This window comes from Python bivittatus, unplaced genomic scaffold, assembly GCF_059951505.1.
Source record: "Python bivittatus isolate LINGU-HERP-01145 unplaced genomic scaffold, Pbiv_v1 ctg000690_np1212, whole genome shotgun sequence".
NCBI classification, from domain to species: Eukaryota; Metazoa; Chordata; class Lepidosauria; order Squamata; family Pythonidae; genus Python; species Python bivittatus.
Window position 1 is genome coordinate 11222049 of NW_028277096.1, and position 18568 is coordinate 11240616.

The window sequence follows — 18568 nt, forward strand, 5'->3', positions numbered from 1 at the left end:
TTTCACGCATTGTGCCAAACCAAAACTAAACAAACCGGCTTCTGGCTAGGATCTGTCTGGACTCATCTTTTATGGCACACACTCTGTAAAGGGACAGGAAGCTATTAACTACCAACCCTTCTCCCCAAGGCAGGATTCTCCATATATCAGCCTTCTCCCCAAAATTAATCCACATAATAATTCCTTAAGCAATGGGAGCAGAACGACTTTATTAGGGCCAATTGCTAATCATTTTCTTTTCGATGCACGCTCCACCCCTCTCCTTGGCATTTGTTCCTTATGTCTCATCCTCCCTTCCTTTGATCTTACCCTGCCGTTGTCATTTTTTTCAGTGGAAGCTTTCTTACAATAGGGACCTGTGCCTAGTGTGCACACTTCAAAAGTTACACAAAACTATGTGCAAAGCCAAATAACCCTCTTCAAATCAGAAAGATTCATGATACTTCAGATCAAAGGACAAATGCTTAAATTTGTTGGAAGGAATACCAGGTTCCCCACTTTTCAAGGGCATCTGCAGGAGACATCAAAAAGGTCACAATGGCACATGAGACCCATATTAAGAAGGGGCAGGCTTCAGTTGCACAGCCACAGCTGCCATCTTGACTCTCTTTACTCCCCCGCAGACGCTTCTGCCACTTCTTAAAATGTTTTATTTGATGTATCAAATTTAAATATAATTACCGATAAGCAAACTTCTCTGGATAGCTTCCAAGTTGTTTAAAAAATACAATTAAAAATAATAATAAAATGCAACATTAAAAAAATGAAGTGTTATTTTCATAGAGATAGTTAGCAGCTGTTCAAAACGGCAAGAATGTTTAAAGCATTTAAAAGGTCTGCGTTAATAAAAATGTTTTGATCTGTTGCCTGAAGATACAGAAAAATATTTGACTAGCCTCTCTGGGGAGAGTACCACAAAATGTTAAGCCATAATGGGTTGTTTGTTTTTTGTCTTAGCTGGATGTAAAAACCTGCCTCTTGTGTTTTATTGTTAGGTAGAAACCATGCTACTGTGGCATGCTCAACAAATCATGGTTAAATGTCCTAGTTTAGCTTTACATGTGAACAAGCCATTGTGTCAGACCACAAATCCATCCAATGGTGGTAGTTCTCTAAGATTTCAGTCAGAAGATTTTTCTAGCTCTATTTGCCCCAAGTCTAGGATCTTTTATGTTCAAAGCTTGTATTGGACCTCCGGGCTACAGCTCAAAAGATAGGAAGATACGAAGCTGTTTTTTAGCTGTTAGAACATTGGTTCATCAAATTCAATACTTTATGGATGTTCAACTTGCATCCTTCCAAAGGTAGAGGATGGGTGGGTGGTTCCTATTTTCTCTGAAGCTGTTTCCTCTTTTCAGTAAGTTAACATTTCATTTAGACAGTAAAACTGGATTAGGGAGGAAAGAAGGAATGGGGAGAACAATTCATCTATGAGATTTAGAGATTTCTTTTATTCTGACTATGCTGCTTGACCTCATCTGCTTTCCCCTTTGCCCTGTCCATGCGTTGCTGCTGATGTTCAAAAAATTCACATGTGACATTTGATCCCAAAAATACTGTGCACCAATTGTAATGGGTTTCCAGACTTAAAGACCAAAATTCTCTCCAGCCCTATCAAGAGATGCTAGAAGTGTGAATCTGGTAATGTTGGCCTGTAAAGCATGTGCTCTGTCAGTAAACTGGCTCTAGTCTACACAATGTCCTGGGTTCTCTCTGTACAAAATGTGAACAGGGTTGTTATTGGCGTACTGGGTATTTTACTAATCTGAAGGTCGTAGCTGAACCTACTAGGTTGGCCTCTCTTCAATTTCCAAAATTTTCAATAATAACCTTGCTAGCTGAGGACTTCTGCTCTCAGAAATCAGGAGGCCATCCATATTGGAAAAGACTGCTCTAGGTTTAGGAACCCAGGCAGCCAGTAAAATATGAGATCTTATTTAAAATAAATATATGACTGAATTGACATAGTGCACTACATCATTACATGATTTGATTTGGCTTCGACTTGAACTTACAGTTATGGCTTATAGTCCAAAACTTAAGACATAATATATCATGCAGCAAACCCAGCTAATTGTGGTTCATGCAATAAAGCAAAGTTGAACAAACCATGGCTCAGCACAATGTATAAACCAGGGCATGCACTTTTGTGGGTGTAGTAGGGAGGCCTCTTATGCATGTAATGCTACTCAGATTGGCTCCAGAAGGATCAACCGAATGATTCCATCATTCAGTTGCCAATTAACTTGTTTATATCTTTCCTTATGTCTAACACAGCAACTGCCCCCTTTTCTTCCAAACCAAGGCCCTTCTTTGGAACAAACGAGGAACAAATGATCAAAATACAGGCATGGAAAAGAGAGTGGGATGCACAAGGTTAAGTACACAGCATCTCCTCCCTTCAAACTGGCACATATTAATTTGCTATCCTATCCCTCTGAGGCATTTGATTTATCTTTCTTGCAAGTTTCTACCTTCATTTTATCTCTGCTGTATTTTGCCTCAGTGTTATCTGCCCCACTCTCCAATTTATCAAGGCAAAGGAAATTTGAAATGAGATGCTATCCCTCCATTTTGTAACCCTTGGCATTAAGCAAACGTTCTGAAAATATATGATCTGCCTCAGCACAAAATTGCTGCCCCACCCTGTTAAGCACAGTGATTAAAGGTAATTTTAAATACCTCATCAAACCTTATTAATTAATAAAAAAGAAAAAAGAAAGCCTACCCATTTTTGTTTTGTGGATTTTTAGAATTTTTTTTTCTATGAGTATATGCAACTTAATGTGTATAGACGTCCCCCCCAAGTAATTTTAAGATTAAAATGAAATTTTACTACAATTCAAGATCTGGCAAATTCTCAAATGTTTGATGTTTGATGTTTGAACATTCTAAGAATACAGAATGTCATGAAAGCCTAACAGAAATATTTACTTGGTTTTTATTAAAGCATCAGTAAAATACCAGTTTGACCAAAGGTGCCATCAGAACAGGAAGATATGGACAAAACACTTGCACCTGTTTCACGTATGAGTAGCCAATTCTCAGCTTTAGAAGTAGTACCACAGTATTCATTCAGTGAACAGGTTTGATCAGATATGCGTTTAAGCTTCTATATATCAAGGATGTCCAGTGGAATGAATGGCCAGATCTATTTCGTGGCCTTTGTTGGATGTCATCTAATTTCCCATAATTCCCTTATTAGCTAAACCTGTGTTTTCTGTACTTCTCTCATTCCAGCTTCTCCATGTTCTTGCTTGTTTCTTTCATTTCCTTTACAAGATTGTAAGGTCTCTGGGCGCAGACATGTCTGTTTCCACCTTTTATTGTATAAGTATCATATTCACTAATGCATCTGTAGATCAGTTTGTGAAGCCAGAGCCAGTTTTGAACTATCTTTCCCTGGACAGGCATTTCTTACTGATCAGAGACAGAAGAATATGATAGCAAAGAAAGCATAGAATTGTGGGTTATAGTATTAATTTTTATCAGGCCATCTCCCCACGAAGCACTGGACAAGATAGAAATTCTATGGCTTGCAGGTTCTGTTTCTAGATTCTGTTTCTGTCTGGAATAGAGTTACAGAGTCCCCAGGTTAAGAACACCCAGTTTAAGGATGGCCCATAGTTAAGTATGGAGCCTACACAATGATTTGAGTTAATTACACAATACTACTTATACAGTATTATACAATAATACTGTTCTGGCTTACATACAAATTCAACTTAAGGACAGGCCTTGGGAACAGAACTCGTTCTTAAACTGAGGACTACCTGTACTCTATATTCCCATGTAAATATCAGGCATACAATTTACTTGTTTTCCTTACACCTTGGGTAATCATTTTATAGGACTGTTTGAAGAGCTACCTAGTCAAAGTCCAACAGAAAGATAGCTTTAGCTTTGGTTGAATCATCAGCCACAACTGCTTAATCCTTTTGCCTGGATTGGTTTTAATTATTGCACCATATTCAGCAGCTACTATGCAAAATTATGCAACATTATTCAAAGGACTCTTGAAACAACCAACATATATTATTGCAAATGACAGCATAACATTAGAACCAACAAAGTTAAGGTAGTCTTGAGGAAGGTGACCAGAAGAAGAGAAGACAGATCCCATGAGGTTGGTTTGTAGGAACTGAGTATGTTTAACCCAGAGAAGAGAATATTAAATGTAGCAACACTTTTCAAATATTTGAAGAACTGTCTCACAGAAGATCAGATAGACTCATTCGCTATTGTTCTAGTGGTCAAGGTTAAATCTAGGTCAATCTTATCCGAGTGGTAATTTATTACTGCTCCCTAGGGTTCATCCAGATTTTTGCAGCACAGATATACCAGCCTTACTAAATCCAATGTAAAGAAATTGCAGTGCCTTTTGACTAAAGAAAGCTTTTTAATGGTAAGAGCTATTTGAGAGGAGAACAGATTGACTGTCTTTACAACACCCATAATGGGGCCATGGGCAGGGTTAGCACATCATATCAACAGCTGTTGAGTTAGAGTTAGTTTTAATGTAAACCCCTAGTTTGGGTGTGGTGCTAAACTGTCTGATGCTCAGGTGAATGGCTGGCACAAAGACTAGCATTTGCAACTGTCTTGCAACAAAAGGATCTTGGTATTACCTCTCTGATGATTTCCTTTTATTAGTTTGCCTCCCCACCCTTTTGCTCTGTTGTGGGAAGGTGGATCAAGGACCAAACAAGGTGGGATAGGTAAGTCTCTCCTTCCTGGCTTTAACAATGACTGGGCTACTGCAGATTTTTTTCCCCTCCCCTGGCTGTCTGCGTTTTGTTAACAAGGATGAGTATTTTTCCCTGGGATACACACTACAACCGCCATGACTTCAGAAAAGAGTGAACCCTTTTTTCCTGGAGGTACTGAAGCAGATACTGGATGGCATTTTTGCAGAATGCTGCTTTGGATGACCTTCAGGTTTTTTTCTGGTAATGGAGTGATTCTGTAAAAAACATTGTTTGCTATTTAAACACATCTTTTTGCAATGTCGTAAAAGTATTGTATTCTGGGAAAAGGCAATTGCATTTATTAACTTGACTTTGAGGCAAAGTTTCATATTTTCAGATGCACACATTCTTTTGAACGACATACCTTCTACCGGGCAATTGACAGCTGGACACTGGCAATGGATTCTTATCCATGCCCTTATTATTGCCAAGAAATTAGTTATTCAACCTTGGAAAGGCAAATTTATGGCCCCAGTTACCCAGTGAATTGAAGACCTGATGTTACATGTGAGTTATGAGTTAGTTGCCTATAGACCTATATTATCTATGGAAGATTACAAAGAAATATGATCATCTTCTATTGAAACAGTTATGCATATATAGGCATGAAATTTCACATGAGAAACCCTTATACAGGATGGGTACCAAAAGTCAGGCCCCATAGACAATTCATTATATAAATTACATTAAATGTTTGAATTGTTTGCCAATTTCTTCTAAACGCTTCCTTACTCATTTGACACATGGCCTTTGAACACTCCTAAGTACAGTAACATTTTCTCTGAAAAAGAAAGTTATTTAATAAAACATATTGTGATTGGCCTATGGGGCCTGACTTTTAGTATATCCTGTAAATACATTGTTTTTCTTTTTTTTCTCTTTTCTTTTTTCCTCTCTGCTCTCTTACCCAGTTTGACAGATGAATGTCAGTTTGCCCAACCAGCCAGCCAAAAATCCCCCACACTTTGGTTTACTCTTTTAATGCAGAAATCGCAAAGTATGCTTTTATCAACTGACAGAATACAAATTAGTTTGTGAGACAGCAGTGCTATACCTGCTTACCTGAGAGTATGTCTAGTTGAATTAACCTATTTCTGAGTACAGATCTATAGGAGAGATGATTTCCCTGCCAAAGTACATATTGACTTCTTGGGTAATGGCTTATAGTGGTACTACCTAAACATTCCATGACAACCCAGCATCTGTCAGATCGGAGTGCTTTGCAAGAGGTAAAGTAGCTAAACTTATAAATAAGTAAAAGGTTGTCCACAGTATTGGAAGTCTGAAGCTGAAACTTGCACTACTTCCATAGTGCAATGCAATGTATCTCTATGCAGAAACAAGTCAATTAAATTTGGTTGGGCTTACTCCTAGGGAAGTAGATACTGCATTGCAGTTACTCTCTAACTTGGGTGATCCACTGAATTCAGTAGGCCCTGCTTCTGAGTCAACCTGCACATGAGTGCACTTGTATTCCCTCTATGATTTCAGATATTCTGATATTTTACAGCCTACAATTCAGGTTTTAAAGAAATATCTGGAAGATTTTTTTTGCCGATCCATCCCATTTCTAGCCCTATGAGAATGCCATTGATCTCAGTTACCCATCCTGCTTGTGGGTTTATCTCATCTAATGGGAACTGCCATGATTTTTTTTTCACCGTGCCATCTTGACTGGGAAGATCAGAGCTACATCAAAAAAAAAAAAATTGTTGTATTTTCTCTTTTATTAACTTATGATACAGGTTACACCCTTCCTAGTTGCCAGTTTGCCCAGTCTTCCACTTATGATACACATTCTGTGAATTATATAATTATCAGCCTATAATTACAGACAATAATTATATACCTATATACATACATACATACACACACATAGAGAAATATCCTGGAGGAAATCAGATAGTAAAGACACATATCTATTAGCACCTCTTGTTCTCAGTGTTATATACCTGTTTGAAGAAAGGTTCTTATTGCTTAAAATTCCTGTGATTTTTTTTTTTTAATTGAACAATTCCAAAAAGTTTTTATTTTTCCTTTTAAGAACCTGTGCGGAACTTAGAGATGAAGTGATTCAGGCATCTTTCATACAAGGATGTGCCATTTGAAAATGCAACAGTTTCCCAATACTATTCAGTTACCATTAGCGCACCTCCAGATTTTCAAGAAAGCCTTGCAGAAACAGCAAGTTAGTCAAGAGAGGACAAGCAAAGCCAGAGCTGGTGTTGTATCCCAGCATTAAGATTTTAAAAATGTTAAGGCATCATTTTCTTTCTACTGAGACATTCCTTTACCAGTGTCAGGCACATAGCCATGCAGAGATTTACGTCTGAATATTACCCAGCTTGACAGATGAATGCCAGTTTGCACAACCAGCCAGCCAAATGCACCAGAGAGGTATTATGTTCTACCTTGTGCTTGATAGTTTTCCTGATTTTCTTTTTTGCTCCTTTGAAACTGCTGAAACAGAAGGCCTTTCAGTTCCCTAATGGCCCATTAGGTTAAAAGTTGGACTGACCTGTTCTAAAGTGGGTTGGTGACTCTGGTACTGCATTATGGGAGCTAATATTGTATCCAGACTTACCTGGCTATCCTAAAATTTGAGACACATTTGCAAATTCACAGGGGGAGTATGAACAAGCATGGGAAATGCTCCTCACCTATGCAGCAGCATTCCCCCTGTGGCTGCCATGGATCCGATCCTTTTGGAATTCAGGAAGGCTCTCAAGATCTGGTTGTTCCAGGAAGCCTTTAAAGACTGAAGTGGAGATAGATACCCTTCAGGTGGTGGTTGCTTATACTGTATTGGAAGAACATATTATCAGCACATTAAAGTTCTTGATTAGTATTGATGTTTTTTGTTGTTTCAGTCCTGGTTACAGAAATGGAGTGTACACCATTTAGGATATGATTGAAGTGGCCTAGAAGCCTGAGTAATAAATAAATGAAACCGAAGCAAGACCTAAGGAAAAAAGATGAAATATACTAAGCTGTCTTCAAGTGAGTCAAAATACTGGTCCATCTAGTTCATTATTGCTGATATGGACTGGAATTTCAGGAGTCCTTCCCAACCCTGCCTAAAGATGCCAGGGATTGAAACTTGCTTGGGTCTTCGGCAAGAAAACAAGTTTGAGTTCATCAAAGTCTTTACTGACTGGCAACAGTTCTCCACCAAATTATAATTTTGCACAGAAGAGGATGATTATGTTCCATGGATTAAATAATTATAGGGATACCAGATCCAGCCTGCAATAGTCAAACAGCCACTGGATACAACAAGGTGACAGAGCAATATTATTTCTTTCTTGCAATGTATTGTCCAGATTTTTGCAGCCAAGTTCTGCTGGCCATCAAAATAATGTTGCAGCCTGGCCTGCAGACAGGCAGAGTTTTAGACAGGAATCTTTCCTTGCCCTACTTGGAGATGCTGGAGATTAAACCAGGATCCTTTTGGCATGCAAAGAAAGAGTGAGTCCTCTCTTCCTTTCCTTAAAAAAAATCTAAGATAGTATTTCTCAAACTTGGCAACTTTAAGACGTGGACTTCGACTCCCAGAATTCCTTAGCCAACATGCTGGCTGGGGAATTCTGGGAGTTGAAGTCCACATGTCTTAAAGTTGTCAAGTTTGAGAAACACTGGTCTAAGCACTTGAAGTCAACAAGTTTAAAGCTGGTATGGTTGCAAAGAAGAAGCCACTGATAAGTCCATGTAATCACCAAGAGTTGAGATTTACTTTATTATTTAGTTCAATGCACAATCCATTCCTTGGATGCAGATCTTGCCCCCTCACCTCTTTATATAGAATTAAATTTCTCTGTGCACCTTTAGTCAAGCAACCTTTAAGCCACTTTCAACACTCTCAGGATCCTGGCCAACTCTGTAACCCAACTGGATATGGGCCCACACATCACAATCAGGTTGTGCCAATTTGGGGGAAAGGCTTGCAAAAGACTTTTATAGGTGAGGGAGCTACTGATCATTTTGAAAAATGCTGGGGTTAATACTGAGGGAAGAAATCCTTTGAATGAAAGGGGGCAAAGGAAGCAAGTAAGATTTAGGACAGCAAAGTGAACAAGTTTGGGCAGAAAAAAGGCTGGCATGTTGATCACAGATGAAACTAGGCCTGACAAGTTACAATTTGAACATTAGAGCCATGATGCCATAAGAGCCAAGAGGCTATTTTCTTTCTACGGTTGCCACCAGCAAGTAGTCTACAAGCAGGATATGAAAGCAATAGCACCATCCTGTTTGTGTTCCCCAGCCACTTCCATCAAGGGAGGTATTGCCTCCATCTAAATGGACCTCCCAGCCAATTAGAAGGCTGAACAGGAGGTCAACCAGTCCTCAAGGGTGGGAAAGAGGAAGTGAGATGATCTTCTGTGGTCTGTCAGTAGCTGAGCTTCATTGGCTGCATCTGGATTTTGATTCTTTGGAAGCCTTTAAATTACAGATCTTGCCATTTCACTTCAGAGCAATCACTGAATGTGATATTGGCCACAAAATCCAGCTTCCTGAGATTTCCCAACTTTTGGGGTGGCTGGGTATTTAAGGAAGTTTAGCCATCATAGCTTTGAAAATATATGTGACAGTGTGCTTAGTGAAATCTCAAAGATTCGGGGAGGGGGCAGGGGAGGGGGAAGATACTGAATATAATTGTCAGTGACTGAAAGCTTCAGTGCACTGAATATTATCTTTTTGCCCCTTCTCGCAAGTAGCACAATAGTCAAGTGGCCAGAATAGATAAATTACCCAAATCTTTCCACTATGCATCATGCACAGCCTGCATGTTTTGGCATTCATCTGGGACAGAGTCTGGATAACTCATGCACACAAAATGTTGCTATATGCAATGTGTATCTATGTGTATTTCGGTAGTGTAGAGTTCATACAGTCTTCATTGAGGGACTGTAGATTAAGATGACCATTTATACATCCCCTCCCCAAAAGAATTGTCACCAAAAATAGGAAAAAGAAAGGAAAAAGAAAGAGGACAGAAGGAAGTGTGAGCTTGCATAGAAGGGGCATATGTTAATTTATATGTGCAAGTGCAGAAGGGGCCATTATGATTAGATAGATAGACAGACAGACAGAAGACACACATTCTGAAGAATGCTCACAAATGCTGGCAATTTAAGGTCAACTCAAGGTTTGTCCCAAAGTCTAAGAACTCTCCAAATACTGTCATGGTATATATGTGGTTCTGAGCAAAGTTGGGTTTTGTAAACTATATGTTGTGAGGTCAAATAATTCTAATTTTTTCAGCTGTACTGACAATTCTATGATTACAGCTCCTAAAGTTCCAATAATTATGGGGAAAAATTTTGCCAGTTTATTCCATAATCTCTGTATTTCAGTTGTTAGATCCCATATTTTACTATCTTTTCCAATTCCCTTTGAGCTACCCTGGCACATCTATAAGTAAGATTTGCTTGTCTTCAGCTGCTGTGATGTCTGGCATTATGTGATGTTCTAGATGTTGGTTCCTCTGAATTCAGAGGTCCCATAATTTTTTTACATGGTCATTCTGAAGGAGTTTTTTAAACTTTATGGTCATAATAGTTTGGGGCATAAAGTGTTTTTACACATACTTTTTTCACAAATTCTAAAATACCAATTTGCAATGTGATTATGTCTATATTATGTGATTGCATGCTGGCTGGGGAATTCTGGGAGTTGAAGTCCACACATCTTAAAGTTGCCATGGTTGGGAAACACAGCTTTATACCAACCAGAGATATACCAACCAATACCATTATTCTGAATGAAATCAAATTATTTCTCTTGATCAGCCTTTCCTAACCTCGGTCTTTCCAGGTTATATACCTTTGTGACCAGGGAGTTACAATACAAAAGCAATGGAGGGCTTCAGGTTGGAGAAGGTCGCGTTTTTCCTATAATCCAAAGTTTATCCCAGGGGTCAATATCATTGGGCCCCTACCAAAGACCTCACTCTAATAGGGACTCCTGCCAATCTCTCAAGCCTCTAGGTCAGTGTTTTTCAACCCTGGCAACTTTAAGATGTGTGAACTTCAACTCCCAGAATTCCCCAGCCAACTGGAAATTGGTCCACACATCTTAAAGTTGCCAAGGTTGAAAAACACTGCTCTAAGTCCTAGTCATGGTCACTGGCTATTGCTTGTCATCTCCAAGGAAGTGAGCGATAAGAAGAAAAGAGCAAGGAACTGTAACTATTGAGTGCTTTGCTCTTTCTCCCTATAGTTTGCGTAGGCAGGACCCCAAAGAGAAGCAAAATGAAAGGAGAGGGGCAAGGAAGAGGACAGAGCAAGCATGTTTAGAGAAGAGATCCATGGCAAGCAGCTTTGTGAAGGCCCCCTCCCAAAATTGGAGCCAATATTCTAATGCCCTATTATGGATTACTAGCATTGTGAAGTACCACCTTTTCTGGAGAGAAAAGGACAATCGGATTTTTTTTTCCAGCCTCCAGTTTAGCAATGTAACAAGTCACCCTTTCTGGATCCTTTCTCCCTTCTCAGCTGACATCATTCCCAAGCATTTTGTTGTGATATGCCAAATAGGAACATTTGAGGTGGGGATGAAGTTTAAAATTCTGGTTACACCTTTTCTCCAGGCGGTTTGCCTTGCTGTCATTTTACAACATCACAGGGAGTCCCAGACAGCTTGGCTCCACTGTCTCTGGCTGGTTTAGGGCCGAGCAGTTAAATGCTGAACCATTAATAACAATCAATATATATTTTCCCTTCAAGTGACAGGTGTCCCTGCTCAGAGCTATGCTTTGTCTCTCTTAAAGTTTGCTTAAAATCCATGTGCATCTTTGAGGAGAAAAAAAATGTGGAAGGAATTGTAATAACCTCTCATTTCCATTTAGGAAGAACTGAGGCATAGATAAGAAAAATTATTCTTTACAATATGGTGTATGGACAGTGAAAATATGCTGGGCCAATTTAAACAGAAGATCAGATAAAGACAAAGGAAGATAGTTTTAATTAGGGACCAGATTTAGTTGGTAGGCTGAATTCTGATTTGCTATAGCCTTTCTTCCACCACGTGCCTTCCAGATATATTGGAGAAATCAAGGATTTTAGTGTAGCTGAGTCTGTCTCCAACTGCTGCTCCCAGATACATACCCCAAACAGTTCAGTGACAACTGAATATATTGAAGATGCACTGAACATTGACTGACCAGTAGACAGTGTCCTACTTGGCGAGGAGGCATGGGACAGATTAACTAAAATTTTGAACAGAACTCTCCATACTGCAGCATGGGGGCCTCACTTTATATACAGTCTCAGCTATGAACTCTGAATTGTTGTTGTTTTTTAACAGATTTAATTAATATAGAAACTGACAAGCAAATGCAGTCCAGTGCTAAGAAAGAAGAGTAAAATAATGGGCATGTTTGGAGGAAATTCTAGCTAGACTTGTACTAGTCAAAACATTTTAGGTTAAGAAAACGTATAGGGCTCTCCTCTCCCTGCAGTGGCTGAGTAAGGACTAAGCCTTTCTGCTTGAGGTAAATAAATAGAAGACTCAAGAAATGGGAGGAGGGAAGGAAATGCATCTTCAGAGAGACGGCATAACTAGTTAGTTGAACATGAAACAGTCGTCCTCCATTCTATTTTTTATTGCATGACTTGCTTGAGGCTCAGATGGAAATTGTAACTCAGTTATTTACAGATTCTGTTTGGGATATTTTAAACTTATGTTATAAATTGCCTTATGGATCCTTTGGGGCTGAGAAGTGGGATATACCTATTTTAATATACGCACCCAAGAAAGGAGGGGAATTAGAAGTATTAAGAGAGGCCACAAGCAATGTATATAATACAGCAGCATGTCTAAAGGAATATGTCTATTTTTTAAGGGTATATTCCCTATTTCCTCCAGGAGCTCAACAAGGTTCTTCTTCCAGTTCTTCCTTCTTTTGGTTCTTCTCATATAGGTTATGTTGTGCTGAGAGATAGTGACTATTCCATAGTCATCCACTGACTTTCCATGGGTGAAGGCAGACTTGAGGGTGGATCTAGCTGGACTTAGTCCAACACCCAAAAACTGCCCAAGACCAGCATATACCTCAGTCAATTTTTGTACTATGGCTTCTTCTTTACTCTGTAACCTTAGAAGGAAAAAGTAACCCCAGCCAAGTTACCCTGAAAATACTTTGTGTTGAAATCTGGGGTGAAACTGTAAATTGTAAATATATGACTGTGAAATTCAGAGATGAGAGATTTATGGGAAGGGCGCAGTTGCAGTACTTGACTCAAAACCCGAAATTCATCATTGCTGGATAAACATTCAACAAAGAATGTCAGCGTTAATTGTTCATTTCCATCTTCTGATCAGTTCTTATCCAATGTTCTGCTTTAAATTTATTGTTATTATTATTGTCCTCTGTCCTTGGAGCCTTCACAATTTGTGGATGGTGCAGAGAGGAACATATAGGACTGATTTCTGAGACCAAAAAAAAAAAAGAGAGGAATATTACTTTCATTACATTTCCAAGAATTACCTCCAAGGGTAAATAATTACTGAATTGGTTTTAAGATACATATTGTGACAAGATAATCTTTGCCATCAGCCTTTGGCATCCTTGGGCAATTCCAGGGTCCATCATACCCTGGCAAAGCCCACTGCTAATGCCTGTCCTTCCTTGCCCTATTTTCCCCCCTATCCTAGCATTTTGACCATCTCTAGCTGCCATCCCTTTAATTTCCCACAGTCACTCTAGGACATTAGGTGAGATCAGGTAACCGCTCTGCTCCCCGTTGGAGAAATGAAACACCTTGGGAAACAGAAGTCCATCATTGTTGTCCTACTGATCTGACATGTCTGCCCAGATGAATAAAAGGAAGAAATCTTACCAGCCTTCATACCACCCCAGCCAATCAACACTGTCAGGGGCCAGGAACCAGTCAACTGCACTGAGGGCCAATTGCATGGCAATAGACAGGCACCTACCACAAGCCAAATAGTGCCTGGGTGGCTGGCAAGGTCCAAAGTGGGCAGCCAAAATAACTAGCATCATCTTCAGACTGTGCTAGGCCAAGATATGCTGGGCTGTGGGTTTCACTGTGCTTGAGGAGGCTGTGTGCCTTACTGAATTATGCCAAAGCCAACCACCTTTATGGTTCCTTATCTGCCAGATACCACCTACCTTCGTCATCACCTCTGTCATCACTCACCCAGACTGCATTTTGCCTCCAGATGAATGGGGGATGTGGCCAGACACCCATAAAATTCTCTCCTCCTCTTATCTTCATACTTTGACCACCCCCCTCACAAATATCCCATGCTTTGGGCACCATCTTTAAAGTATCTTGTATCAAAAAAGCCTCTTTTATATGATTTGGAATTTGAACTTGAGGAATTGGCTTGGAATTCTTTATTTCACAGTTCTTTTGGGGACTGCAAGCACCCCACCATTGGAAAGAGCAATCCAAAATGTATGAGATGGCAATTGATCCCTTACACTTTATGCAAAGCAATGATAGAAGGCCAAACTGGGGTTGGGGTTGGAGTTGGGGTTGTGCAGGAGGGGGAGAGAGGTAATTCTCTAGATGGGACTCTCATTAATGAAATCCTTGTTCAAATATAGGAGAGGCAAGTTCTTCAGAACATTGTAACAGATGGAGAAAGAGTAGTCTTCTCCACTTGTAGCAACCATCTGCTTGAGTGTTAATACTTCTAAGGTCCTTGGAAATGTGCCAGTAACACAGTGATTCCACTGGATTGATTAGGGCCAAATATTTGGGTAGTGAATACTGCAGGGGGGTTAAAAATGGGGTGGGGGGGGAAGTGCTGTAACCCTTTGTAATTGGATTTTGCCCCTAGGGAAATTAGCCATTTCAGGGTGCGAGGGATGTTTAAAACCCGAGGAATTGCCCAGTAGTCCAAATAGTGTTCACTGCCATATTTTAGCAACATGATCAGAGGATGCTGTGTGAAGAATAAAACGGGTGCTAGGAGTGCCATATGGTTTGCAGACCAAGGACCGTCCATCCCTGATTTAGTAGAAAAGCACTGCTACACCCACAGATGGTCTTCAGTTCAATCCCTAATTATTTCCAGCTATGGTGGAAAAGACTTCCCTGAAAACTGAAAGAACTGTCTGGCCAAGGGGCTGATAGTATAAAACACATTTAAATATGTTCACCACAACCTATCAGAAGACATTTTGCTGAGAACCCCCTGAAATTGAGAACTTACCTTGCAATTTGAATTAAGATACCATAACCTATCACAAAACATAGTAACAGTTGACCAATTTGTTCGTGTCTTCTTCCTTTCTGCTGCAGGATTTTTATCTGTAATGTGACAAGATATTTTGCTATTTAACAATTTGATCACTCCTAGGACTGTACCGTTGTCTCATCACAAAGCAGAAATACAAAACCATGCAGAAATATAAAACAATTGCGAATGCAAACTTAGATTAGTTTTATGTATATACCAGCTTAGCTGCCATGGTGGCTCTCATAAAATCCTGGAAATTTCATTTTGAAGAAAGTCTGTTTTGTCACTCCTAACTTTTCATCAAAGAATTGCAGTTGCTTCCTAGAGATTCCTAGGTAGACAAAATTGCTAGTAAATCAGTTTATGTAAGTAGCATGCACGTGACAGAATAAAAAGCAAGAACAGCTAACAGAGGTTCAAATACTTCGTAGCCCAGTTCTCATTAGTTAGTGGGTTAATTTTAATTGGTGACCAAACTGTCAAATAACCTAAGTAATAATATTTCCATGTCAGTTTTATGCTCAAAGGTCCACATGCACACAAAAGAAAATAAAACATAAGGAAGGAACAGGAAGGCAGGATTTTATGATCTAGGTTTTATAGGATCCCCATAAAAAGGAAAAGGGTTCCTCATATTTCATTTTTTAAAAATGTGTGAATTTAATATGAATCCTTTTCTTGTGAAACACTTGTGTGATCCATGAATTTGACTAATAAAACAGCATAGGACAGCTATGAACACATTTATTTAATCCTCTGGGGATTCTGTTGACATCCATAAACATATCTACATTACGAGGGCCCTTTAATGCAGCATTAGACCTTCATTCTGTCTTCTCCAACCTGGTGAAGGAGTGACAAGGGAATCGGGTCTCCTCAACTGAACCTAACCAATAAGGGAAAGCTGGTTGAAGAGGTCAATGCGGTGGGAATTTGGGAGGAATTGACCATGTCATCTTAGGGTTCAAAATACCACAAAAAGAGAAAATGGAGCATAGTCATACATGCGTACTAGATTTCAAGAGAGCCAGTTTCAGCAAGCTTAGAGAAGTACTAGGTGGGTCCATGGAGAGAAATCCTTGGTTCAAACAGAGCACAGGAGCGTTGGGGACTTTTCAAAATAAGATAGTGGAGCTGCAACTGTACCCCATTCTAATGAGGAAAAAATGGGGAGCGCTTAGGAAACCATTGTGGATGCATAGGAAGCTTTGGACTTAGCTAACAGTTCAAAGGGATGTGTACAGGAAATAGAAAATTGGTATAATCATCAAGAAGGTATGTCAAACAAGTAGAAAACGTTTGCAGAAAGAAAGGAAGGCTAAAATGCAAAAGGGACTTAGGTCTGCAAGGGAAGCTAGAAGCAACTAAAAGGCCTTGTTTGGCTTTGTCAGTAGTAAAAGGAGGAAAAAGGAAAGGGTGGGCCTACTGCTGGGAGAAGATCATAAGGTAATAAAAGGTGATGAGCAGAGGACGTATTTGCTTCAGTTTTCTCCCCAAGGGGAACCGTGTTCAAATGGACCTAAGCAGAACAATTAACAAAAAGAGGGACTGGCAATCCAAGGTAAGTAAAGAGATGGTTAGGAACACCTGGCTACCATGAACAAATTTGTATCTCCAGTTCCTCACCAATTGCATCTGAGAGTCTTAAAGGAGAGTGTGGATGTCATCTCCATGACCATTTTGGTAATCTCTGAAACATCAGGGTGGTTACAAAGAAGTAATTCAACAGTGAAACAGACTATCTTGAGAAGTGCTGGATTCTCCTTCACTAAAGGTGTTTAAAGAGAAGCTGTATGGCTATCAGTCAGGGATGCTGTAACTGTGGATTCCTGTACGGGACAGAGGATTGGACTAGATCAGCGCTTCTCAACCTTGGCAACTTTAAGATGTGTGGACTTCACCTCCCAGAATTGGGGGCTGGCTGGGGAATTCTGGGAGGTGAAGTCCTCACATCTTAAAGTTGCCAAGGTTGAGAAACCCTGGCCTAGATGATCTCCAAGGACCTTTACAATTCTTCTATGATTCTGTGATCTACAAATGTGTTGTACTACAACTCTCATAATTCCCAGCCATCATAATCATTAGAGAATACCAGATTAGGGAAAGCTGATTTCTCTCCCCATGTATTGGGTTTACTCATTGTGCTAATTCACAATTTTGTGAAAGAAAAAGAAAGAAAGAAAGAAAGAAAGAAAGAAAGAAAGAAAGAAAGGAAGGAAGGAAGGAAGGAAGGAAGGAAGGAAGGAAGGAAGGAAGGAAGGAAGGAAAGAAAGAAAGAAAGAAAGAAAGAAAGAAAGAAAGAAAGAAAGAAAGAAAGAAAGAAAGAAAGAAAGGAATTAGCTACCTTAGTGGCCAAGTTTACCTTTCACTCTAAGCCAAAATCAAAGAAAACTCATTTGATTTGGAAACTGTAAGAATAAATTGACAATTTCCACACTGGAGAGGTATAGAAAGTGTGTGCCCCAGGAATCATCCTGGAACTTACACATTTTACCTTGTTTTTAAATAACTTTATGAGCAATGAAACGGGCAGGTTTGCTAATGACATTGAATAGTTCAGTTTAATCAGTCAAAAAGGGATTGCAAAGAACTCCAGAAGGATCTTTCCAAATTGGGGCTAAAGTGGGTCTGAGTTATCAGTAATTGGTCAGCAAAGGAAACTTGGAGCCCTAGCAGAGACTTTATGGAAAATATCCCATTTTGTAGCTGCACTGACAAGGGCAAATTGAAGATACAATTGTCAATCTAGTCATACTTTCATATAAGTCTATGTTAGGACTGTATTTGGAATAGTGTACAGTGCTGTCTACCATTCCACAAAAATGATATTGCAGGTATGGAAAAATGCAAGAAAAGATCAAACAAATTACTAGTGGGCCATAGTAGCTTCCCAAGCATTAAGGGTATTTGGCTTAGAGTGAAGACAAAGAAGAGGAAACGTGGGGTGGTAGTGAAAATATGAATGGGGGTAGTTTCACTCTATCTCAGAATTTGGGGTCATTCACTAACAGTAAACAAGGCAAGATACAGAACCCAGAAAAGGCAGTGCTTCTTTGTACTGTGCAATGCATACTTGTACTATGAAAGGTGTGCTAATCACATGAGTGACAATGACCACCAACTGAGATTATTTGAAAAGGGAACTGCGCAAATTCATGGAAGACTGAGGCATTAATTACTGCTAGTCTAGATGTTTGTATATCTACCCCTTCCTGAATTACAGATAGCCTTAAATATCAGTTGCTGGAGAGCAACAGTGGAAGGGGACTCTTCCCTCTCAGTGATGCTCGACAATCCCCCAAATGCATATGTCTATCTGTGATTTGACACAAAAGAATGGCATAGATGGCCCCTTGGCCAAAGCCGGCAGAGTTTCTTTTATGTTCACATAGATCAGTGTGTTTGAACCCAGCCGCTCTCTGAGAAGGTATATCTCTTCTGAAAATGTTACATACCATTCCCATAATACTGTAAGCTTTGGGATTGTTGATACTTTTTTTAAAAAAAACCTAATACAGTATATAACAACTTCAATTTAATTGCTTAAAATCAATGGTAGTCCCAAAAGAATAAAACAGAAGCAGGATAGAAAGAGTATTCTGAAAATA